Source organism: Grammomys surdaster, unplaced genomic scaffold (assembly GCF_004785775.1).
Source record: "Grammomys surdaster isolate TR1022 unplaced genomic scaffold, NIH_TR_1.0 63, whole genome shotgun sequence".
NCBI lineage: Eukaryota > Metazoa > Chordata > Mammalia > Rodentia > Muridae > Grammomys > Grammomys surdaster.
The window spans coordinates 720,036-745,696 of NW_021604565.1; positions in this window are offsets into that span (position 1 = coordinate 720,036).

Below are 25,661 nucleotides of genomic sequence, written 5' to 3' on the forward strand. Positions count from 1 at the left end.
GTCCTGGGCTTTTTTTAGTGGGGTGACTTTTAATGACTGCTGCTATTTCCCTAGGGGTTATGGGACTATTTAGATGGTTTATCTGCTCCTGGTTTAACTTTGGGACCTGGTATCTGTCTAGGAAATTGTCCATTTCTTCCAGGTTTTCCAGTTTTGTTGAGTATAGGCCTTTGTAGTAGGATCTGATGATTTTTTTAATTTCTTCAGTTTCTGTTGTTATGTCTCCCTTTTCAGTTCTGATTTTATTAATTTGGATACTGTCTCTGTGCCCTCTGGTTAATCTGGCTAACGGTTTATCTATCTTATTGATTTTCTCAAAGAACCAACTCCTGGTTTTATTGATATTTTGTATTGTTCTTTCTGTTTCTATTTGGTTGATTTCAGCCCTGAGTTTGATTATTTCCTGCCTTCTACTCCTCCTGCGTGTATTTGCTTCTTTTTGTTCTAGAGCTTTTAGTTGTCCATTCAACTTGTTAGTGTGTGGTCTTTCCAGTTTCTTTTTGTAGGCACTTAGAGCTATGAGTTTTCCTCTTAGCACTGCCTTCATGGAGTCCCACAAGTTTTGGTATGATGTGTCCTCATTTTCATTGAATTCTAAAAAGTTTTTAATTTCTTTCTTTATTTCTTCCTTGACCAAGTCATAATTGAGTAGAGAGTTGTTCAGTTTCCATGTGCGTGTGGGATTTCCATTGGTTTTGTCATTATTAAAGACCAGTCTTATTCCGTGGTGATCTGATAAGATGCAAGGGATTATTTCAATCTTTTTGTATCTGTAGAGGCCTGCTTTGTGACCAATTATATGGTCTATTTTGGAGAAGGTACCATGAGGTGCTGAGAAAAAGGTATATTCTTTTGTTTTAGGATGAAATGTTCTATAGATGTCTGTTAAGTCCATTTGGTTCATAACTTCTGTTAATGTCAAAGTGTCTCGGTTTAGTTTCTGTTTCCATGATCTGTCCATTGCTGAGAGTGGGGTGTTGAAATCCCCCACTATTATTGTATGAAGTGTAATGTGTGTTTTGAGCTTTAGTAAAGTTTCTTTTATGTATGTAGGTGCCCTTGCATTTGGAGCATAGATGTTCAGAATTGAGAGTTCACCTTGGTAGATTTTTCCTTTGATGAGTATGAAGTGTCCTTCTTTATCTTTTTTGATTAATTTTGGATGAAAGTCGATTTTATTTGATATTAGAATGGCTACTCCAGCTTGTTTCTTGGGACCATTGGCTTGGAAAATTGTTTTCCACCCTTTTATTCTGAGGTAGTATCTGTCTTTGTCACTGAGGTGCGTTTCTTGTATGCAGCAAAATTCTGGGTCTTGTTTGTGTATCCAGTCTGATAGTCTGCGTCTTTTTATTGGGGAATTGAGACCACTGATGTTAAGAGATATTAAGGAAAAATGATTGTGGCTTCCTGTTATTTTTGCTATTAGAGGTAAAGTTATGTTTGTATAGTTATCTTCTTTTGGGCTTGTTGGAAGATTACTTCCTTGCTTTTTCTAGGTTGTAGTTTCCCTCCTTGTGTTGGCGTTTTCCATCAATTATCCTTTGAAGTGCTGGGTTTGTGGGAAGATATTGTGCAAATTTGGTTTTGTCATGGAATATCTTGGTTTCACCATCTATAGTGATTGAGAGTTTTGTTGGGTATAGTAATATGGGCTGGCAATTGTGTTCTCTTAGGGTCTATATGATGTCCGTCCAGGCTCTTCTGGCTTTTATAGTCTCTGGTGAGAAGTCTGGTGTAATTCTTATAGGTCTGCCTTTGTATGTTACTTGACCTTTTTCCCTTACTGCTTTTAGTATTTTTTCTTTGTTTTGTGCATCTGATGTTTTGATTATTATGTGACGGGAGGTATTTCTTTTCTGGTCTATTCTATTTGGTGTTCTGTAGGCTTCTTGTATGTTTATGGGCATCTTGTTCTTTAGGTTAGGGAAGTTCTCCTCAATAATTTTGTTGAAGATATTTACTGTCCCTTTAAGTTGGGACTCTTCATTCTCATCTATACCTATTATCCTTAGGTTTGGTCTTCTCATTGTGTCCTGGATTTCCTGGATGTTTTGAGTTAGGAGTTTTTTGCATTTTGCATTTTCTTTGACAACTGTGTCAATATTTTCTACCATATTCTGCATTTGAGATTCTCTCTTCTATCTCTTGTATTCGGTTGGTGATGCTTGCGTCTATGACTCCTGACCTCTTTCTTAAGTTTTCTATTTCCATGGTTGTCTCCCTTTGAGCTTTCTTTATTGTTTCTATTTCCATTTTCAGATCCTGAATGTTTTTGTTTAATTCCTTCTTTGTGTTTTCTTGCATTTCCTTAAGGGATTTCTGTGATTCCTCTTTAAGGGCTTCTATCTGTTTACTTGTACTCTCCTGTATTTCTTTAAGGGAGTTACTTAATTCCTTCTTATAATCCTCTATCATCATCATGAGAAGTGATTTTAATTCTGAATCCTGCTTTTCAGGTGTGATGGGGTGTTCAGGGCTTGCTATATTGGGAGAACTGGGAACTGATGATGTCAAGAAACTTTGGTTTCTGTTGCTTATGTTCTTGCGCTTGCCTTTCGCCATCTGGTTAACTCTAGTGTTGCCTGCCCTCACTGTGTAAGACTGGAGTCTGTATTTCCAGTTATCTTGCTTGTTGCAGAGCTCCTCAGAGTCCAGATGTCTCTGTAGTCTTATGATTCTAATCTTGGTGTCTGCTGCTCTGATTGCAGTGGCTCCTCTGCTGCTCTGAGTGCAGTGGCTCCTCTAGGATGACTCAGGAGTCAGTATCTCCACAGGACAGGAGCAGACCAACTCTGTGTCTGCCCCAGCCCACGGGACCAGGAAGGGGAGGACCACAATCATTTTCTTTGATGCAACTTTGACATGTCTAACTTTGTTTTCATGCCTGCCTTTCAGAGGAAACTAATTAATCCAAATTCTAATTAAATACATTATGGTGAGATTGTATGAACCCTCAAAAGAAAAGATGTATTTAGAAATTTGTGTATGAAGATTTTCTTTGAAGCTTTGTTACACAGATAATGAGATTTCGATTGCAGAATGTGAGAGCATTTACTCTCTTGAAACACTCCTCAAACTGTTTATTATAGATTAATGGGTGCAATAAGGGAAATATAAAGTTCCTGATATTAAATATACTTGGGAAATATAATTTTTGTTATTGTAAAAAATTATGATGCACATTAATATGATAAAATCCTAGTCAAATTCTTTCAAAAGTAGTCTTTATAATCTAGTAATTTCCCCAATTTTGTAGCCTCAAGTTAGCCCCACATAACAAGGATTTATTTCTAATCCCCTTAGGGAAGAATACATTTGCAGCACAAGGTACCAAAGACAGGGCAAGAACATAGTTTGTAGCTATGATTATAGTGAATTTCTTTGAAAGTGGAGATCATAGAAACTATCAGCTTCAAATTAATCTTTTATCTTGTATCAAAAATCTCTGACTCATCTCATCTCTTTAGAGGAATTTCTTATGTAAACATATTTATTTTGCAACATTATCTTCTCTATTTCTATTGCTGCTTTCTCATCCACATGTTAAATCCTTTACACTCTGGAAAAATAAAGAGTAATAGTTTGCTAAAAACCCAAAGACCAAGCATTAGGGAGATGTAGTGAGTGCTTATTACACTTGCTTTCTTCTTTCCACAGTCCCCTGGACACTCCAGTGGTGATACTGTGATATTGAAAGTTATACATATTATGGACACCTACTATGCTTTCCTTTTCAAATGTTCTTTGCAAAATTTGTGAGTCCCTGATGATCTGTAGCTTGTCCCTTGTTAATTTGACACATCATATACCATTTTGAATAAATATAATATGAGGCACTTTTATGTAAACAGTGGTATCTTAATCATTGTTCTATTGCTGTAAAGAGAGACCATCATCCAGGAACTCTTATATATAAAAGCATTTGATTGTGGTTGCAGTTTCAGAGGTTTAATCCATTAACAGCATGGTGGATATCATGGTGGTAAGTAGGCAGACATGGTGCTGGTGAAGGAGCTGAGAGTTCTACATCTGGATCTGCAGGCAGCAAGAAGAGAGTCTGACAATGGGCCTGACCTGGAATTTTGAAACCTCATAGCCCACTCCTAGAGGCACACTTCCTTAAATAAGGACACATCCAGTCTAACAAGGCTAACACCTCCATGTTCTTCCCAAGTAGTGTCAGTCCCTGATGACTAAGTATTCAAATATTTGAGTTTATAATGATCATTCTTATTCAATCTACCACATTCCATTCCCTGGGCCCCATAGGCTTGGGACCATGTCATAATGAAAAAAAAAAAGACAAAAAACAAGACATTCAGTCCAACTTCAAAATTCTCCTTTGTCAGTCTCTACACTATTTAAAAGTCCAATGTTCAAAGATACTTGTGAGACTGATGGCAATCTCTTAATTGTAACCTGCTGCAAAATTGTAATCAAAAAGCAGATCAACATACAATGGCCCAGGATATACATTACCATTCTAAATCAGACCAAAGGGAGTGTAATGAAGAAATACTGAACTAAAACAATAACAAAGTTTACCAGGAAAATTTCAAATTCTGCATACTTATACCTGATGTCAAAGCATTCTTCCAATTCCCATCCCTTTTCATTGTTGGCTGCAATGCTCTTCTTTCTGTCTTGGGTTGGTTCGTTACATGGTCTGCAGCATTCATAAGAAGGTATCCCATGACTCTAACACCTTAGCATATCCAAAGCAATCCATGCTTCATCTTCATGCTTAATGCTTCACTCAGTGGCTCCTCTGGGCCTCTCTGCAGCGACACTCATGAAAAATTATAAGACCTCAGGAGCTTTGCTTATGTGCAGATGGAGATTCCATAACTCTTTGATATTTGAGTCTATAGTCTGAACCACATGGCCAAAGCTGTCAAATTGTACTGCTTGCTGGGGCTAGGAAATGGGCCCCTAGTTTAACTACATCTGTATCAACTTTCTTCTTCTGATGGTTTCTTCACTGTTTAAACTTTTCTTTCATTCCTTTTCACAAGTTTGAAGTTTAGTTGGGTAGGGCCTTTGCCTAAGGTTTTTATACCCCCCCCCTTTTTTTTAAGCATCAAGGTTTTTTTTTTTTTTTTTTTTTAACTTACCTCCTTGATATCTAGACTTCACTCCATTATACTTTCTGGTGCTCCTATATTCTTCAAACTGTACATTTTGTATTTTTCTTGCTCAGCCTGCTTGTTTTCATTATAGATCTGCATAAGAATGACCACTAATATCCATGTAAAAGAATCAATATTAGGTTATCTTGAAATTTCCACTGCCAAGGCTACTAATCCCAAACTCATTTATTTACCCTCAGTCAGAATCTACGGCAAAGACAGAATGCAGCCCCTATTTTCACCAAAATATCACAACAATATTTAGGCTACTTACTAATATACTTTTCCTCTGAAACCTGCAGATCTGGTCTGCCATAATCTACATTGCTCTCAGCAACACAATTGTCCACATTCCTACTAGTTTGGCTCATTTAGCCCCACTAAAAGTGTTCTACTTCATGCCCAATCCAAAGTCCCAAATGCATATACCAACAATGAGAAGCATGATCAGGCCTGTCACTGCAACAGCACACAGTCTGGTACTCACTTCTATCTTAGTCAATGTTCTATTGCTGTGAAGAGACAGCATGCCCATGACAGGTATTATAAATAAAAACATTTAATTGCGTTTGTTTATACTTTCAGAGGTTCAGTTCATTATCAGAACGATAGGAAATGGCAGTGGCATACAGGCAAATATGGTACCGAAGAAGGGACTGAGAGTTCTCCATCTGTATCTGCAAATAGCAGGAAAAGTAAGAAACAATGTGCCTGCCTTGGGATTTTGAAATATCAAAGCTCATCCTCAGTGACATCATTCCTCATACAAGGACATTTTTACTGCAACAAGGCTATCTGTACTCAGCAATCCCTCCCAAGAGGTACCATGCTCTGATGACTAAACATTCAAATATATGAGCTTATGGGGGCCTTTTTAAAAAAATCATCACAAAAATTATCGCTGAATCTTGAGTAAGACTGGCTTCCATTTATCTGGGGAACAGCCATACTGTTTTCTGTAATGGCTGTATAAGTTTGCGCTCTAATGGATAAATGCTCCCCATGTTCCACATGCTCATCAGAATGAAGTGTCACTTGTGCTATTGATCTTAGAGCCATTCTGATAACTATATTAGGAAATGTCAAGGTAGTTTTAGGTTGCATCTCCCTGATGGTCAAGGACACTGAACATTTATCTAAGAGTTTCATAGCATTTGAGTTCCTTCTATTGAGAATTCTGTGTTAAGATCCATGTCCTATTTTTTTGCTTGTTTGTTTGCTTGTTTATATCACAAATGCTGCTTCCCTCCAAGCCTCCCCTTCTCCCTTCAGAATCACTCCCTCCGTCCCCCTTCTCTTCCCCTTTGAGAGACAGGAAACCTGCCTGAGTATCTCCTTAAACTGGCACATCATGTCTCTGCAAAACCAGGCGTATCCGCATTTACAGAGGCCAGGCAAGGCAGCCCAGATGAAGAATGGATTACACAGACAGGCTACAGCTTTAGAAACAGCTACTTCTCCAGTTGTTGAGGGACCCACATGGAGACTGGGATGCAGGTTTGCTATATATGTGCTGGGGGCTTTAGTCCAGCCCCTGTATGCTCTTTGGTTGGTGGCTCAGTCTCTGAAAGCTCTCAGGAGTCCAGTTTAGTTAATATGGTTTGTCTTCCTGTGGAGTTTCTATCTTAGTCAGGGCCTACAGTCCTTCCCCAGACTCTTTCGTAACAGTCCCCAATTTCCTTCCAATGTTTGTTTGTGGCTACCTGCATCTGTTTCAGTTAGTTGTTGGGTGGCGGCTCTCAGAGGACAGTTGTGCTAGGTTCCAATCTGCGAGTATAGTAGAATGTCTATCAATAGTGTCAGGAATAGGTGCTTGCCCGTGTGATGGGTCTCAAAGTGGCCTGGCTATTGGTTGGGTATTTCTTAAGTCTCTGTTCTGCCTTTCCCCCTGAATTTCTTGTAGAAAGGACAAATTTTGGGTCAAAAGTCTTGTGGGTAAGTTGATATCATTATTCCTCCACTGAGAGTCCTGCCTGGCTATAGAAGGTGACCTCTTCATGTTCCTTGTCCCTAGTATTAGGCATCTCAGCTAAGGAAGTCCTCACTGATATCTGGGAGCATCACCCATCCCAGATACCTGGGATTCCCTAAAGATTCCACCCTACCTCGAACCCCCACCCCCCCACAGCTGAAGATTTCTATTTCTTCTCCTGGCTCTCTGACCCTCTCTGCTGTCTTTCCCCATGTTTGTTCCTGCCCCTCTTCTCCCATTTCCCTCTTATTCTGTTCAACCCAGTTCCCACCTTTTATGTCTACTATGCTTATTTTATTCTCTCTTCTAAGTGACAGTCAAGCATCTGTTCTTAGGCTTTCCTTCTTATTTAGATATGTTGAGTTTGTGGGGTTTATCATGGATATTTACTTGTTTTTAATAGCTGAATAGCACTTCATTGGGTAAATGAACCACCTTTTCTGTATCCATTCTTTGATTGAAGGACATCTGGATTTTTTCTACTTTCTGGCTATTATAAATAAAGGTACTATAACCATAGTGGGTCAAATGTTCTTGTGGTGTGGTAGAGTATCTTTCGGGTATATGTCCAGGAGGGATATATCTAGGTTTTCAGGTAGGTTTTCTAATTTTCTGAGAAACTGCCAGATTGATATACAGAGTGGTTGTACAAGTTTGCAACCCTACCAACAATGAAGAAATGTTCCCCTTGCTCCACATCCTTGCCAGCATGTGCTGTCACTTAAGTTTTTGGTTTTGCCCATTATATTGGATGTAAGGTAGAATTTCAAAGTTGTTTTGATTTCCATTTCCCTTATGACTAAGGATGTTGAATGTTTCTTTAAGTACTTCTTGTATATTCAAGATTACTTTGTTGAAAATTCTCTGTTTTGCTCTTTACTCCATTTTAAAAATTGGGTTATTCAGTTTGTTGGAGTCTAACTTCTTGAGTTCTTTTTATACATTAAATATTAGTCCTCTGTTAGGTAAGATATAGGATTAATGAAAAATCTTTTTCCAAACTGTAGGCTGTCATTTTGTTATATTAACCATATCCTTTGCCTTACAGAAGCTTTTTAGTTTCATAAAGTTTCATTTGTCAGTTGTTGATCTTGGAGAGTGAGCAATTGGTGTTCTGTTCAGGAAATTGTCTCTTTTATACCAATGTGTTGAACGCTATTTCCCACTTTCTTTCCTATTAAGTTTAGTGTATGTGGTTTTATGTTGAGGACATTGATACACTTGGACTTGAGTTTTGCAAAGTGTGATAATTATGGATTATTTGCATTCATCTACACTCAGACATTCAGTTAGACTAACATCATTTGTTGAAGATGCTGTGATTTTTTTCCATGTATGGTTTTGGCTTCTTTTTCAAAAATCAAGTGTCCATAGGTATATGAGTTTATTTCTGGGTCTCTGATTCATTACATTGAACAACCTGTCTCTTTCTGTACCAATACCATGCAGTTTTTATTTCTATTGCTCTGTTGTTCAGCTTGAGATCAGGAATGGTGATTCCTCCAGAAGTTCTTTTATTGTTCAGGATTATTTTAGTCATTCTTGGTTTTTTTTTTTCCATATAAAATTGAGAATTGCTTTGTAGAGATCTGTAGAAAAATTATGTTGAAAATTTGATGAGAATTTTATTGAACCTGTAGGTTGCTTTTGATACGATGGACACTCTCACTATGATAATACTACCTAGCTGTGAGCATCGGAGATATTTCCATCTTCTGATATCTTCTTCAATGTATCTCTTCAGGTACTTGAAGTTCTTTCTTGTCATACAGATCTTTGACTTGATTAGTCAGTTATACCAATATGTTTTATATTATTTATAGTCATTGTGAAGAGTGTTGTAGCCCTAATTTTTTCTTAGCCCATTTATTATTTGTATAAAGGATGGCTACTGATTTACTGGAATTAATTTTATATCCATCCACTTTGCTGAGGTTCTTTATCAGCTGTAGGAGATCTCTAATAGAATTTTGAGTATCCCTTTGTATACTATCATCATATCATCTGCAAATAGTGATACCTTGACTTCTTCCTTTCTGATTATTGCCTTATTGCTCTAGCTAGAACTTCAAGTACTATATTTCATAGATATTTCATAGATACAGAGAGAGTAGGAAGCCTTGTCCCTAATTTTAGTGAGATGGTTTCAAGTTTTGCTCCACTTATTTGATTGTGATTGCTAGCTTACTGTATATTGCTTTTATTAGGTGCCTTGAATCCCTGATCTCCCCAAGACTTTTAACATGAAGGAAGAGTGTTGGATTTTATTGTGGGATTTTTCAGTGTATAATGAAATGATCATGTGATTTTTTTCTACTGAGTTTGTTTACATTATATTATTTGTAAATATATTTATTTTTACACTGATGGATTTTTGTACATTGAACCATTCCTGCATTCTCAGGATGTAACTACTTGACAGTGGTGGATGATGTTTAGGATGTATTCTTGGACTTAGTTTGTAAGAATTTTCTTGAGTAATTTCGCATCAATGTTTATAGGTGAAATTGATCTGAAGTTCTTTTTCTTTGTTGACTGTTTGTATGATTTAGCCGTCAGGGTGACTGTGACCTCATAGAATGTATTGGGTAGTGTTCCTTCTGTTTCTTTCTTTTTTTTTTCCTATTGGATATTTTATTTATTTACATTTCAAATGTTATTCCCTTTCCTGGTCCCCCCAGGCCCCCTATCTCATTCCCTGTCCCCTGCTTCTATGAGGGTATTCCTCCTCTCATCCACCCACTCTCACCCTGGAATTCCCCTACACTGGATCATCGAGCCAAGGACCAAGGGTTTCTCCTCCTGTTGAAGCTTGACAAGGCATTCCTCTGCTACACATGTAGCTGGTCTTTCTTAGAGATGGGAAAAACTTATTCATGGGATCAAATATGTAAGCAAAGTGTGGAGCAGAGACTGAAGGAAAGGCCATTCAAAGACTGCCCTACCTGGGAATGCATCCCATATACAGTCACCAAACCCATACACTATTGTGGATGCCAAGGCTGACAGGAAGGACCCATGGTTCCTTGTGTTTTGATTTTGTGGACTAGTTTGAGGAGTATTGGTACAAGTTTCTCTTTGAAAGTCTTGCAGAAGTCTGAAATAAAACCAACTGTTCCTGGAATTTCCTTGGGTTAGGAAACTTTCAATGATTGCTTCTATTTCCTTAGAAGTTATGGGACTATTCAGATAGTTAACTGATCTTTATTTTTCTGCTTAGACAATGATTGTTCTTGTTCAGATTTTCCATCTTTGTGGAGTACAGGTTTTGAAATATGGCCTAATGTTTGAATTTCCTCAGTTTCTGTTGTTGTGTCTCACTTTTCGTTTCTGGTTTTCTTAATTTGGATACTGTCTCTATGCCTCTTAGTTAGTTTGGCAATGGTGTTTCTATCTTATTGATTTTTCTCAAAAAAGCAGCTCTTGGTTTTGTTGATTCTTTGTATTATTCTCTCTTTTCTAAATGATTGGTTTAAGCTCTGCATTTTATTATTTCCTTCCATGTCCTCTTCTTTAATGTGTTTGCTTTTCTTTCTTCTAGAGCTTACAGGTGAGCTGCTAAGTTGCTAGTATGAGATCTTTCCAACTTCTCTGTTAAGTTATTTAGTGCGATGTGTTTTACTCTTAGTGCTGCTTCCATTGTGGCCCATTAGTTTGGGTACATTTGACCATCATTTTCATTGAATTATAAAAAGTTTTCAATTTCTTTTTCATTTGTTTCCTGACCAAATGATTATTGAGTAAAGTTGTTTAGTTTCCATGAATTTGTAGTCTTTCTAATATATCTGTTGTTATTGAAGTCTAGTCTTAGTCCATGGTGATCTGATAAAATGCAAGTGGTTATTTCATTCTTCTTGTATCTGTTGAGGCTTGCTTTATGGTCTATTATATGGTCAATTTTGGGGAAGGTTCTGTGAGTTGCTGAGAAGAAGGTACATTCTTTCTTAAGGGGTAAAAGGTTCTGTAGATATATCTTAGATACATTTGCTCCATAACATCTGTTAGCTTCATTGTTTCTCTGTTTCACTTCTGTTTTGATGATGGTTGGTGAGAGCTGAGTGTTGAATTCCCACCCATTATTGTCTTTAATAAAGTTTCTTTTATGAATGTAGTGGTGTCCTTGCATTTGGGGTATAGATGTTCAAAATTGAGACCTCATCTTGGTGGATTTTTTTCTTTGATAATTATGAAGTATCCTTTCCCATCTCTTTTAATTGCTTTTCATTGAGAGTTTATTTTATTAGATATTAGAGTTGCTATTCCAACTTGTTTTTTTGTGTCTGTTTGCTTGGCAAACTGTTTTTCAGCCATTTTCTCTGAGGTAATGTCTATCTACGTTGCTGAGGTTTCTTGCATGCAGCAAAACGATGGATCTTATTCATATATCTAATCTGTTAGCCTGTGTCTTTTTATTTATGATTGGAGTCCACTGAGGTTTAGAGGTATTAATGACCAATGATTGTTAGTTTCTGTTATTTTGAAGTTGTTGGTAGTACTATCTGTGTGTGATTCTCTTCTTTTGGTGTTGTGGTGAGATGATTAATATCTTGTGTTTGTATATAGTAGTCTGTGCTGGCATCTGTGCTCTCTTAGGGTATGCAAGACATGCCCAGGATCTTCTTGCTTTTAGAGTCTCTGTTGAGAAGTCAGGTGGAATTCTGTTAGGTCACCTTTATAGGTGACTAAGCCTTTTTATTTTGTAGTTTTTAATACTCTTTCTCTAATCTGTATATTAAATGTTTTGATTATGTGGCAAGAAAATTTTCCATTTTGGTCCAATCTATTTGGTGTTCTGTCAGCTCCTTTTACGTTTATAGCTATCTCTTTCTTTAGATTAGGGATTTCTTCCCCTATCATTTTGTTGAAGATATTTCCTGGCCATTTGAACTGGCAGTCTTTACCCTCTTCTATTTGTATTATTCTTAGGTTTGTTTTTTTCATTGTGTCCCAAATTTCCTTGATTTTTGAGTTTAGGAACTTTATTTTCCAGGTTTTTTTAATTAATCATTTTATTTGCTTACATTTCAAATGATATCACTTTTCCTGGTTATCCCTCTACTCCATTCCCCTTTCCCCCCACCCCTTTGCCACTATGAGAGTGTTTCTTCACCCACTCACTCACTCCTGCCTCACCACTCTAGCATCCCCTTATGCTGGGGCATCAAACTTCCAAAAGACCAAGAGCCTCCTCTCTCATTGATGTTAGATAAGGTCATCATCTCCTACATATATATCTGGAGCCATGGATCCCTCCATTTATACTCTTTGATTGGTGGTTTAGTCTCTGGGATCTCTTGGTGATTAATTTAGTTTACATTGTCCTCCCTATGGGGTTGCAATCCCCTTCAGCTCCTTCAGTCCTTCCCCTAGCTCTTCCATTGTGGTCCCAGGTCTCAATCTGATAATTGTCTTTAACAGAACACCAGGACCAAAGAAGAAGTTTCAGGGGAAAGGCTTTATTTGGCTTACAACTTCACATTGCTCTTCATCGTTGAAGAAACTCAGAATATGCACTCAAACAGGGCAGGAAACTGGAGGCAGGAGCTGATACAGAGGCAATAAAAAGTCTTGCTTCCTCTGGCTTGCATAGTATTTCATCTTATAGAACACAGGATCAGCAGCCTAGGAATGGAAGCATGGACAGGTCCCTCCCCATCAATCATTAATTAAGAAAATGCATTACAGCCTGTTCTAATGGCAGCATCTTCTCAATTAATGTTTCCTCCTTTCAGATAACTATACTTTGTAGGTCAAATAAGTCCAACTATTATATTCAGAATTGTTTGATCTATCATGGGGTTTTGTTTCCATATATGAAAGAAGAAAGAAGAAAAAGAAATGAAGGAGGAGGAGGAGGAAAAGGAGAAGGGGGAGGAGGAAAAGGAGAAAAAGGAAAGTAAGGGAAGGGAGAAGAGGAAAATGGAGGAAAGAGGAATGAAGATAAGAGTAGAGGAGCTTGTCATGCTGCCCTGGGACAAGCACCTGAATGTTTATTAATTGTTTAATTTAGAAAATATCTCTTTCATATTTTATGACCACATGGCTGATCTAAGGTAATTAAAAGCACATGTATGAGAAAGTTTGGAATTTCACTTCACACTACTACCTCCTTTTGTGAGCTTTTATCCAGTAAAGTTTTAAAAATATTGTCACTTCCTTTTACTTGATAAGATACCTTTTGCTTTTAAAATGTGTGCATGTTCTGCTTTGTTTGCTTGGGTTTTGTTTCTTTAGTTTTTGATATTCTTTTTTCCTTTATTTTTCCATACTATACAATACATTCCAACTGCAAACTCTTACCTCTGTTCCTCCCAGTCTCCACACTACCTCCTCCAGTTTCACTGTTTCTTTGTTTCCCTTCAGAAAAATGGAAGGTCTCAAAGGGATATCAAATGAACAGGGCATAACAAAATGTAGTGAGACTATGTGCAAACCCTAGTATCAAAACTGAACAAGGCAACCAAATCAGACTGAAAAGGTTGCAAGAGCGGTCAAAACAGACAGAGAAGTCCACACTAATATTAGCTGTCCCACATAAACATCAAGCTAGAGAGAGAGAGAGAGAGAGAGAGAGAGAGAGAGAGAGAGAGAGACCACAGTATGTATGCAGAGGTCCTAGCATAGACAGATACAGGCTTCATGAGTGCTGCTTCTCTATCTGTGAGACCCTCTGTGCCCTGCTTATTGATTCTATGGAGTGTATTCTCCTGGTGACTGAGATTCCTCTGGCTCCTACAATTCTTCTTCTGAAAGGCTTACTAAGCTCCCATAATGTTTGACTGTGGGTCTCTGGTATTTGTTGCTATCAGCTGCCAGAGGATGTGCTGGGCTAGGCACTGATCTGAGTTTAGCAGAAATTCTTTAGGAAATCATTTCACATCACTTTAATTGATATTTTTCTTTTTCTGTAGTGTTTGGTTTTATGTTAGGTCTCCTAGCCATTCATCTTCCTATTCATGGTGATCCAGGCAGTGTCAGCCATGGGATCTGTCTCTTGGCTTAGACCTTAATTTAGATCAGTCATTTGTTGGCCACTCTCATGAACTCTGAGCCATCATTTTCCTATCACATCTTCCAGACAGGACATGTGTGGATTGAAGATTTTTTAGTCTGGTTACAGAAGATGACTATTCCAGTATCAATATCCTCCATTGATAGGAGTGCTCACTAGGATAACATTCATATTTCTGGAAAGTTTCCACTGTACTAGGCTTCCACACCAAGCACTAAGCACTCTACAGTTCTCTCCCATACCTGATTGCTCCTCTTTCCATCCCCACCTACTCTTAGTCATCCACAAAATCTATGCTATTTTCTTTTTCTGGGGATATCCATGTGCCCCCTTGAGTCCTTCTTGTTACTTAGTATTTCTTGTTCTGTAAACTGTAGCATAATTGTCATATACTTAACAGCTATTATCTACACATATGTCGATAGATAACATATTTAACTGTTTAGGTCTCATTCATCACATTCAGGATAATTTTTTTCTACTTCCATACTTTTGCCTGCCTGCAAATTTTATGATGTCAATTTTAATACCTCAGTAATACTCCATTGTGTAAATGTTCAAGATTTTCTTTATCATTCTTCAGTTGAGGGACATCTAGATTATTTCCAGTTTAAACTATTATGAATAAAGCTACATTGAACATAGTTGAGCAAGTGTCCTTGTGGTAGGATTACATGTCTTTTGAATATATTCCCAAAAGAAGTATTGCTGGCTCTTATGGTAGAGCTATTTCCAATTTTCTGATTTCAAACATCATTTCAAACATAAGTTTGCACTCACACTACCTGTGGAGACATGTTCTCTGGCTCTGCATATCTGACAGGTATAAGATGGGAGCTCAAAGTAGTTTTGATTTGCGTTTCCCTTATGGCTAAGGATGTTGTCCATTTCTTTATGTGTTTCTTAGCCATTTGTGAATCCTCTATTGAAGATTTTGTTATTGTTGTTGTGGTGGTGGTGATTGTTTAGATCTATACCCATTTTAAAAATTGGATTGTTTTGTTTAGTTTTGTCTAGTTTCTTGAGTTCTTTTTATATTTCAGATATCAGCCCTCTATCCAATGGGGAGCTGGTGAAAATGGTTTCCCATTCTGTAGACTGCTGTTTTGTCCTCATGACAGTATGGTTCCCTTCCAGAAGCTTCTGAGTTTTATGATAAATCATTCATTAATTGTAGATTTTAGTTCTTATCCTATCAGTATTCTGTTAGGAAGCTGTCTCCTGTGCCTATTCATTCAAGGCAATAGCAAGTACGGAATACCATACTTTCTCTTCTATCCAGTTTAGTGTGTTTGGTTTAATGCTGAGGCCATAAGGTTGAGTTTTGTGTGGAGTGATAAATATGGATCTATTTGCATTTTACATGCATAAATCTAGTTAGACCAGCACCATTTTTTAAAGAAGCTTTCGTTTTTTTCTTCATTGTTTATTTCTGGCTCCTTTATAAAAAGTTGGGTGTCCATATATGTATGGACTTTTTGTATTAAAATATTTGTTCCTCTAATAATTTATTTTTATTCACTTTACATTCTGATCATAGCCCCTCATACCTCCTCTCCACCACATCCCACTGTTTGAATCCCTGTCTCCATTGCCCCTTCTCTTCTTCTAAGAGTAGGAGGAGTCTCCCATTGGGTACCAGCCCATCCTGAGACATCTACGCCCATAAGGGATAGGTACGTGTCCTCCTACTGAGTCCTAATCAGGCAGTCTAGGTAGAGGGAAGGTGATCCAATGGCAGGTAACAAGATCTAGACAGCTCCAGCTCCACTTATTAGGTGTCCCACAGGCAGACTAGGCTGTGGGACATTCTAGCAAATGTGTGCCTAGAAATTTTCAACATCCTTAGTTTGATTTGCACAGGAAAGCGCAAATCAAAATGACTCAGAGATTTCATCTTATACCTGTCAAAGTGACTAAGATTAAAACCTCAAGTAGCAGAACATCCTGGCAAGGGTGTGGAGCAAGGGGAACATTCCTCCAGTGCTGGTGTGAGTGCAAATTTGTACAACCACTTTTGAAATCAATTTGGTGGCTTCTCAGTAAACTAGGTATAGTTTTTCCTCAAAATCCAGCTATACCACTCCTGATCATATACCAAAAATATGCCCCATTATACCACATATTATATAAGCTATACTTTTGTAAATATAATACACAGTGAAGATTCATAAATATTTTATAATTTTTTTTCTTTTTTAATTTATTGAAAATATTTTTCATATATTTTTGTATTATATATAAAATTTGTATATAACAGATTTACAAACTATATAATTTATATTAAATTTATATATTACAATAGTTTATAAATATATTACATATAATTTATACAATATTTAATATAAGTATTAAATAAAACATTAATATTAAAGTATCTATATATTTTTATATATTTATATAAATTATATATATATATAAATTTATAAAATTGTACAAAATTATAGAAATGAGTTTAATATAAATATAATATATATAAATAGTAAAATATTAACTACATCTAATGTATTTTTATTATTATAAAAAGTCTATTCTGTTATTTTATACTTATAAAATAAATACAAAATGTCTTTTACAATCTCATTAAAATAATTTAAATATTGGGGCCAATATCCAGTGTTTCTGGTAGTAACCTAGTTTTTAATCATTAAATACATTGAGTGCAACAGAGAATTATTTATAGATTATAAATTTAATAATGAACTTAATATTTGCCTAATATCAAACAATAACACCCTCAGAAGATTATAGAATATCTTGCATATTCTATTTTATGACTTTTTTCTCACACACATTTTAGGAAATAATTAAGAAATTACTAATATCTTGATAGATATTTTCTACAATTGCATACTCGTATTTATTAATTTTAAAGATATGTTTCTCAAGCACTATTTTGTAAGATTTGAAACAAATTCAAAAGAGAATGGATCATGCTTGACTTGTAAAGAATATACCTTTCACTAGCTCAGAATTATAAAAAAATTCTATCAATGAACAGAATAAAATGATATGTGTAACTGAAAATGGTGCCTCCTTCTTCAGCACAAATTTGATTAATAGCATCAGGTCAATGTAGCAGAAGGAACAAATGAGCAGCTAAGCAATGAGTAAAGGAGAGAAAAGAAAACTTGCATAAGTTCTTGTGTTAACTTGGATTCAGTCAGAACTGTTGAGAATTATTGTAATAATTAGAACTATTAAAAATGCTATGTTATATTGTAAAACTAATTATTTTAATCAATTAATGGTCTTTCTTTTTCTTCATTCTTCTCTATACAATTTATCCCAACACCATCTTCTCTTCTCTTCCTTCATCTGAGTTTTCCCACAACTCCCCCTCTACCAGCTCCTCCATTTCCCTTCAATAAAGAGCAGGCCTTCCAATGATATCAGCAGAACATGGCATGATAAGATGCTACAAGTCTAGGCAGAAACTCTCATATCAAGCATGCACAGGCAAACCAGTAGGAGAAAAAGTGTCCTATTAGCAGGCAATAGAATCGAAAACACCCCTGTTCCCACTGTTAGGAATACTAAAAAAACAAAACAAAAACAAAAAAACAAAAAAAAACCCAAGCTAAACAATCAGAGCATGTGTGCAGAGGGTCAAGCACAGATCCAACAGGTTTTCTATTCTACTTTGGTCTCTGTGAGCCCTTGATTCTGTGGGCCTTGTTCTCCAGAGGTCCTCCACTCCTCTGGGTCCTATAACACCTGCTCCCCTACCTGTGTCTTCACAGGAATTCCCTGATATCTTCCTAGTATTTGGATGTGGTTTGCTGCACCTATTCCTATCAGCTGCCTCCCTGGTGACCATTGGGCTAAGTATTGAGTATAGTAAAATATCACTAGGATTCATTTCATTTGCTCCCTATGTTTCCCTATGTTTGTTTGTCAGTTGTGTTTAGTTTTACCCTAGGCCCAAACTATCCAATTTTCTGTTACTGGTCATCCAAGCAGAGTCAAGCATAGACTTCCCCTCATGGCATGAACCTCAGTTTAGATCAGTCATTGTTTGGGCACTCCAACAAGCTCTGAGCTACCATTGCGCCAGTGCATCTTGTAGGAGTGGTTGTGGGTCATGGGTTTTGCATCTGAGTTTGTGTTTCATCCCACCACTGGGATCCTAATCTGGATACAGAAGATGAACAGGTCAGGCTCCATACCTCCCTCCCTCACTACTAGAAGTCCTCAGTAGGGTAACATTCACAGGTTCCAGGAAGTTTTTATTGCAGTAGGTTTCCATATTGTTCTATGAATGCCTACATATTACAGTGTCTCTCTCCATACTCCCTCCTTCCTCAGTTTCCCACTCCCCATCTGATCCTTAATGTTCCTACCCACCCCACCATTCCTCAATCCTCCCATAACATCTATTCTATTACTCTTTCCAAAGGAGATCCACATTGCCTCTCCTCCCCAGACCTTTCCTCTTTATAAAACTTCTATGGATTGCCATGTGATTATTTTTATTTAACAAATAATATTTACTTATAATTGAGTACATACCATATTTGTCTTTCTGGGTCAGATTACTGTAGTCAGAATGATATTTTTTTCTAATTCCATCCATTTGTATGGAAATTTCACATTTTCAGTGTTTTTAGGAACTGAGTAATATTTCATTGTGTAAATATGCCATATTGTTTTTATTCATTCTTTTGTTGAGGGACATCTATGTTGTTTCCAGTTTCTGCCTGTTATTTGTAAAGCTGCAATGAATATAGTTGAATAAGTTTCCTTGCGGTAGGATTGGGAATCTTTTGGGTATTTGACAAAGAGGGGTACAGCTAGGTCTTGAGGTAGGTAGACTTCCAATTTTCTGAGGCACTACCATATTGATTTCTACACTGTTTGTGAGCATTTGAACTCACCCAAGCAATGGAGGAGTGTTCTCCTTCTTCCACAACCTCACCAGAATGAACTGTCCTTTGTGTTATTGATCTTAGCCATTTTACAGGTGTAAGATGGAATTTGAGAGTGGTTTTGATTTTTCTAAGGATGTTGACTATTTCTTTATGTGTTTCTGTTTCTTGAGAATCCTCTAATGAGCGTTCTCTGTTTAGAATTGTACCCCATTTTTAAATGGATTGTTTTATTTGTTCATGCTTAGTTTTTCTAGTTCTTTATATATTTTTGGATATTATTCCTCTATTAGGTATAGATTTTGTAATTTTTTTCTATTCTGTACACTGATATTTTGTCCTATTGATGGTGTTCTTTGACTTACAAAACTCAATTTCATTAGGTCCTATTTATTAATTGTCTATATTAGTGTTTGTGTTATTGGCATTATATTTATGATATTGTCTTCTGGGCTAATGAGATCAAGGCTATTGCCCACCTTCTCTAATTAAGTTCAATGTGTCTGATTTTATGTTGAGGCCTTTGATCCACTTGGAGCTGTTTGTTGGACACAGTGATGAATATGGATGTATTTACATTCTTTTACATGCAGACATCCAGTTAGGTCATCATCACTTGCTGAATATACTTTCTTTTATCTGTTGTGTATTTCTGGCTTCCTTATAAAAAACCAGGTGTCTGTAGGTGTGCAGATTTAGGTTCAGGTTTTTAATTTCAAAGTGTCTATTTTATGCCAGTAATTTGGAGAGTTTTTTGTTTGTTTGTTTGTTTGTTTAGTGTGGGGCTGATAGATCGCACGTGGGCGTGGGTGTGGGTCCTGTTGGGCAGAGTTGTGGTTCCTGCATGTCTTCTGCCCCGGGTAGCTCAGGGAGGCATGGCTCTGGGGAGCAGAAGTACAGAAATTTGACTGAGTTCACTCCACGAGGTGACAGGTGGACACTAGGCTTCGAGAAGCCACTTGAGGCTCCACCCAGGCATGGGGAAATCTCACTCTGAAGTTCCATGGGGGTGGGGCTCCTGAGTGGACTCAGAGGCTGGTGGTTTCTGTTCTTGGGTTCCTAGATGCTGCCGAGGGCCATGGAAGAACAGAGACAAGAGAGGAACGAGGGGAGAGAAGGAAGACCACCCCCCCCACACACACACACACACAGCGTGCTGGGAAGGAGACTCTTGGTTACTGTACTCGCTCACTTGTGTTGGCTGCTCAGCTACCTTGCTTGAATTGGCAGTCTGCATGACTAGAACGCAGAGAAGTCCTCAGTGGGAGGTTAGGCGGAGGCAGACACAGAGGCTCATTAATTAAAGGCCTTTTCCAAGGTTCTCCATAGAGGGGACCCAAAGACACAAGGAAGTCCATGGCATTAAAGGGTTTATTGTCATTGTCGAAGAGGTAGATGAATCTGGTTGTACCCCTGCACTCACAGGGTGGGCCTTTGGTTGAATACCATTTGTAAGGAAGAGAGTCTGAGAAGGAATACTTAGTTGACTATGCCCTCTGGCCTTCAGGTAACTAATTAATATGTAAATCTCTTAAAGCTGAGGCCTGTAGTCATGCCCTCTATGTATGGAGGGATTGGTAGGGGTGTTGTCCTACTTGACTGAAAGGTGCTGATCAAATGAAGGTCTTAGATTGCATGTCAGGAGCCTGGAGTCTGAGAGCATAGCAACATATATGCTGTCCCTTGCAGGTATGAACACCTGTTGGGTATCCGGCTATCTCTAGGCAGTGCTCCACCAGAAACCAAGCCATCCTTTCCAGGTCTCACAGTTTAAGTAGTTAGTAGGTTGTTTTTGCCTTTTTTAAACTGTAGCTCAGTAGTAGAGCTTGAAATCAAGGATTGTGATGTCTCTAGAAATTCTTTTATCATATGGGATTACTTTAGCTATCCTGACTTTTTTTTCCATATAAAGGTGAATATTTTCCTGTCAGTCTCTGTAAAGAACTTTGTTGGAATTTTGATAGAGATTGTGTTGAATCTGTAAATTGTCTTTGGTAGGATTGATGTATTTATTATGTCAATTTTACTTTTAAAGATTCTTTGTGGATCTTTCATAAAGCTGAATATTGAAAATATAAAACAAATAAACTGATTATGTCTCTATTCTCCAGAAATTTATCATATATAGGAAATAAATAGGCTAACACACAACTAAAGCACAATATATGACAAGAGGTACGGGGGGTGTAGCTAGCTGATTCTTGTTGCTCTTGAGGAGAGGAGGAGGTAGAGCATTGAAAGGTCTCAGAGGACCAACATCATGGAATTAATATCTTTATATTTGTAATTGCACACTGAGTACAATTGTTTATTCTTCAACTTTTGTTTTTACCAAGTTTAATATTTAAATCAAGAAGAGATGGTCATACAAGTCATGTTCCTCAATTTTGATGCCAGGGTTTATATTGCAGGGTCTATGTTAGTATTACAAGCCTAGTTTACAACTTGCATATTCATGGTTGGACAACCTTTTGGTCTGTTTCAGTATATTACACCATATGTGCTGGTTAGTTCACCACACACACAATGCAGCAAAGCCAGACAGTTTGTTACACACTAGAGATCTCAGCTGTGAGTTAAATTTCTTTTCTTTTAATGAAGTTGTCAGGTATGGTTCATAGTGACAATAATTTGGCAGATATATCCATAAAATTGTAAATAAAACATTGTACTTTCTGGTGATAATTGATAGCTAACAATCTTTTTTGATTTCTTTTATTAGAGTTCTTCATATTTTCACTTATAGTCCATGTTCATTTGTTTAGACTTACCTTGAATCATTCAAACATTGATATAAACTAATATTTTGTTTGATTTAGACTTTTAATTTATATTATTCATGGTTGGTATAAGACAAAATTAGCCTGTTTTTTTCTCCAGTTTTCTGCAAAAGCAGTCTGTTATCTAAACCATGGGGCCATTTCTCCAGCCTTCCAAGAGTTTTTTATTTTTATTTTTATTATTTTTATTCATTCATTTTATGTATATGAGTACACCGTAGCTATCTTCAGACACACCAGAAGAGGGCATCAGATCCCATTACAGATGGTTGTGAGCCACCATGTAGTTGCTTGGAATTGAACTCTGGACCTCTAGAAGAGCAATCAGCACTCTTAACCATTGAGCCATTTCTCCAGCCCCTTATTTTGTTTCTTTAATTTCATTTTGGTATTATAATGACACTTCCTCTCTGCTATTCTCCTTCTAAACCTCCTACTCCATTTCATATTCATATTCATAGTCTCATTTCTAACTAACTCTATCATATAACATCACATACACACACATACACACACACATGAATGAATGAATATATATTCTTAAATATATAATTTTATTTTATTTATGTTTTCAGGGCTATTTGACACTAAACAACTAATTGATGTTCTTTTTCCTGTCAAAAGACTACCAGCTTATTTTTTATTTCAGAGTTTTTATTCTTTTGTTTCTTAGATATTTTATTTATTTACATTTCAGATGCCATCCCCTTTCCCCATTTCCCCTCCCTAGAATCTCCCCATTCCATCTCCCGTCCACCTTTTCACTTTTATAACATTTTAATTACATACTGGTATTAAGATCAGTTCTAAGTTGAAGAACTAGCAATACAATAGATACAAATAGTCAAGGAACATGCAAGAAAATAAACACAAATAGTCAAAGAACAAGCAAGGCAATAAACAAAATTCAGTGAACACTCCTGTGATCACTGTTTCTAAGGGTTGTTTCAGGTTGATCAAAATATCTGAGCCAACTTCCCTGTCCTAGCCCAAAGTCATGTCTGAACTCTACTTCTTTGTTCTAGCCTAAAATGTAGATTCCTACTTGAAATTACTTCTTTGTTCTAGCCTAACATCAGATTCCTGCCTGAAGCCCACTTTCTTGTCCTTGGATAATGTCATATTCCTGCCAAGTGGATTGCTTTTCATAATGCATATTCCATGACAGGTAAGGAAGTCATTCTTGTCAGAATGACCTAAGACAGGTTCAATATTGTTTATGAAATAAAAACAGGCGAGGTGCAGAGCTTTTGGGTCTGCTTGGCAAGAATCTGACATGGGCCAAGGTCAGAGAAATGGGTTGTTTGGTAGGTATATTTCAAATCTTTTTAAAAAGCAATTTTAGATTTATTGTAAATTTGAGAAATAGATACAGGAATTTTCGATGTGTCTCCCGCCTTCATACTTACAAAGCCTCCTCCACTATCAACCTTCTCCTCTAGAATGGTGTGTTCTTTACAACTCCTTAATCAAAAACAGTCAACTGTAATCAAGGCCTGCAGTCAGTATTCATGTTATTGTTAGGTATTACTCATTGCATGAGCTTAGAAAAAATATAAAGACTTGTAGCAATCATTATAGTACAATATATAGAATATTTTCACAGGACAAAAATACTACTTGCTTCTTCTATACATGTTTCCCTTCCTCCCTTTCTCCTTGCACCTCTGCACCAAGACCTGCACCTCAATGATTTCCTTTCCTTCAGTGGTTTTCATTGTCACAGTGCCATATAGTTGTGTCATGGAGCACATTGCTAATTCAAGTGGCTTTTGTCACTTAGTGATGTACATTTTAGTGTGCATTTTTAGACAACTAATCTGGCAATTATAAAATGGCCTTCTTTCTAACAATGCCTTGCTGTGAGGTCTTCTGTCTAAAATCAATTTAGTAGATCTTGATTTTTTCATAATGTTAGTTTTAGATGTCTTCGCATTTATATGTCTCTATATTTAAATAGACTTCTTGTATATAGCACATACTTGAACCTCCCTTTTTGATCTATTCTCTTGATAGATTTAAAATGATAGAACTGCTATGACCTTATGATAAATGTCACACTTTTTGTGCATGCACAGTCTGGCTTCAAATGCACTTCAAAGTATTTTTCCCTCTTTCAATGTGATGAAGGAAACCCAGAGGAAGTACTTGCTTCAGCTGTACACTTACTAAAATTTTAATGCTACAGGAAAGACAGACATAGCCCCTGCATAAAGATGACACACATTCTATATTTTAAAAATAGAAAATAACGCACCTAGAAAAAGCTAGGTTTGACCAATTGTCTTTCACTCTGGTACCAAAAACTCTGTAATCAGTTCTTTGAGACATTTCTAAGTAGACTTCTTTTATCAAATTCAAAACTCTCTCATTTTTCTTTTAAGCCTCAAATATGGGAGACTTTTATAAACAGTCACTTTGAAAATCTGTTTAGGTTATGAGAAATTTATAAAAGAATGGGGTTTTACAGGTCTCACACCTGTAATACTTCAGTCAGATTAAGCAATTATTCCAGGTTACTTACTACACAGTATGTACAGCAAGTTGTGACTCCAGAAATTCCTCCTTTGTAAAAGCTGATCAATCTTAGCTATGATTTTGAAATTCAGGCTCAGTTTTTCCTTTTCCTCCCCCTCTCCTCTGTCTCTGTCTCCCTGTTGATTTTGAGGTGATGATTTTCTTTACCATTTCATTTTCCTTAGTATTAAAAGAAAAGTTGATTTTGAGTTTGTTAACTATTTTCTTTTCTTCAAGTACATCAGTGACAACCATTCACCACTCTCTGAAATGAAATCTTCATCAATCATTTTTTTTCTAATCACTTATCCATGGAAACATAAATGCATATGTTATAAGTTAAATATATCTGTTATGTAATCTAGTCAACACTTAAATTTCATTTCTGAGTCTTCATTACAATATATCTCCATTTGACTACTATCTTTGGCTCTTTGTATAAATGAGTGTCTGTGGTAAATACACATGCACACATTTTTAGTAAGTATGTACATCTGGAATGTACATACCTCTTTAGTTATGTACACTACAAATAGATCTTACCTAAAAACAAGTACATGTCTTTAAACTGAAGCTGTTGATTAAGTTCATTACTGAGTCACAATAGGGCTTTGTCTAGAGACTGAACTGTCCAAACACAGGTAAAGGAGGGCTCATACTACTTATCATGAGTTTGGTCTCTGACCACAAAATTCTTCCATTAGCATCAAGGTAACAGGCAAACTTGTTAGAGTGAAATCTCAGACCCATTGAAACTCTTTTCAGAAATAATGCTTTTAAAAATTCTCTCAAAATATGTTCGTTAATAATTTATTCCTTTAGTTAGTAAGCCACATTTTATACTTTCAAAGTATTCTTTGAAGTCAGAGTATTTTAGAATGCAAAATGTATTGACCTCTTTACAACTGAAATTAAAAGACAGTATTAAACTTATTATGAATTGATTAAACAATTGATGTGCAAAAATAAACTCTTGTGCTAGAGAAACAGCTGACTCCTGTGGGTTTGTTTGTATTTTGATGTTATTTTTGCTTCCTCAAGAGGGCTTCCCCCAACAAGAAGTAGTAGATCACAAACTCAGGTGATCTCCCTGGGCCTTTGCCCCATTCTGACTGGTCAAATAAAGGCTAGAGCCAATGATTAAGCTGTGGAAGGGAAAGATGGGTCTAAAGATTTCAGAGAGGGAGGGAGGGAAGGAGGGAGGGAGGGAGGGAGTACAGTGATAGATCTGCCCAATATATATCTTATCAATATAATAACTTGGTTGTGTCCTTTTTATTTAGGATTATTGGGTAAGAAATTATCACAACATTTGGTGCCCAAATATGGGGCTTAGATCTCAACGAACCTGAAATTATGGTCCAAACTCCCACCCACATA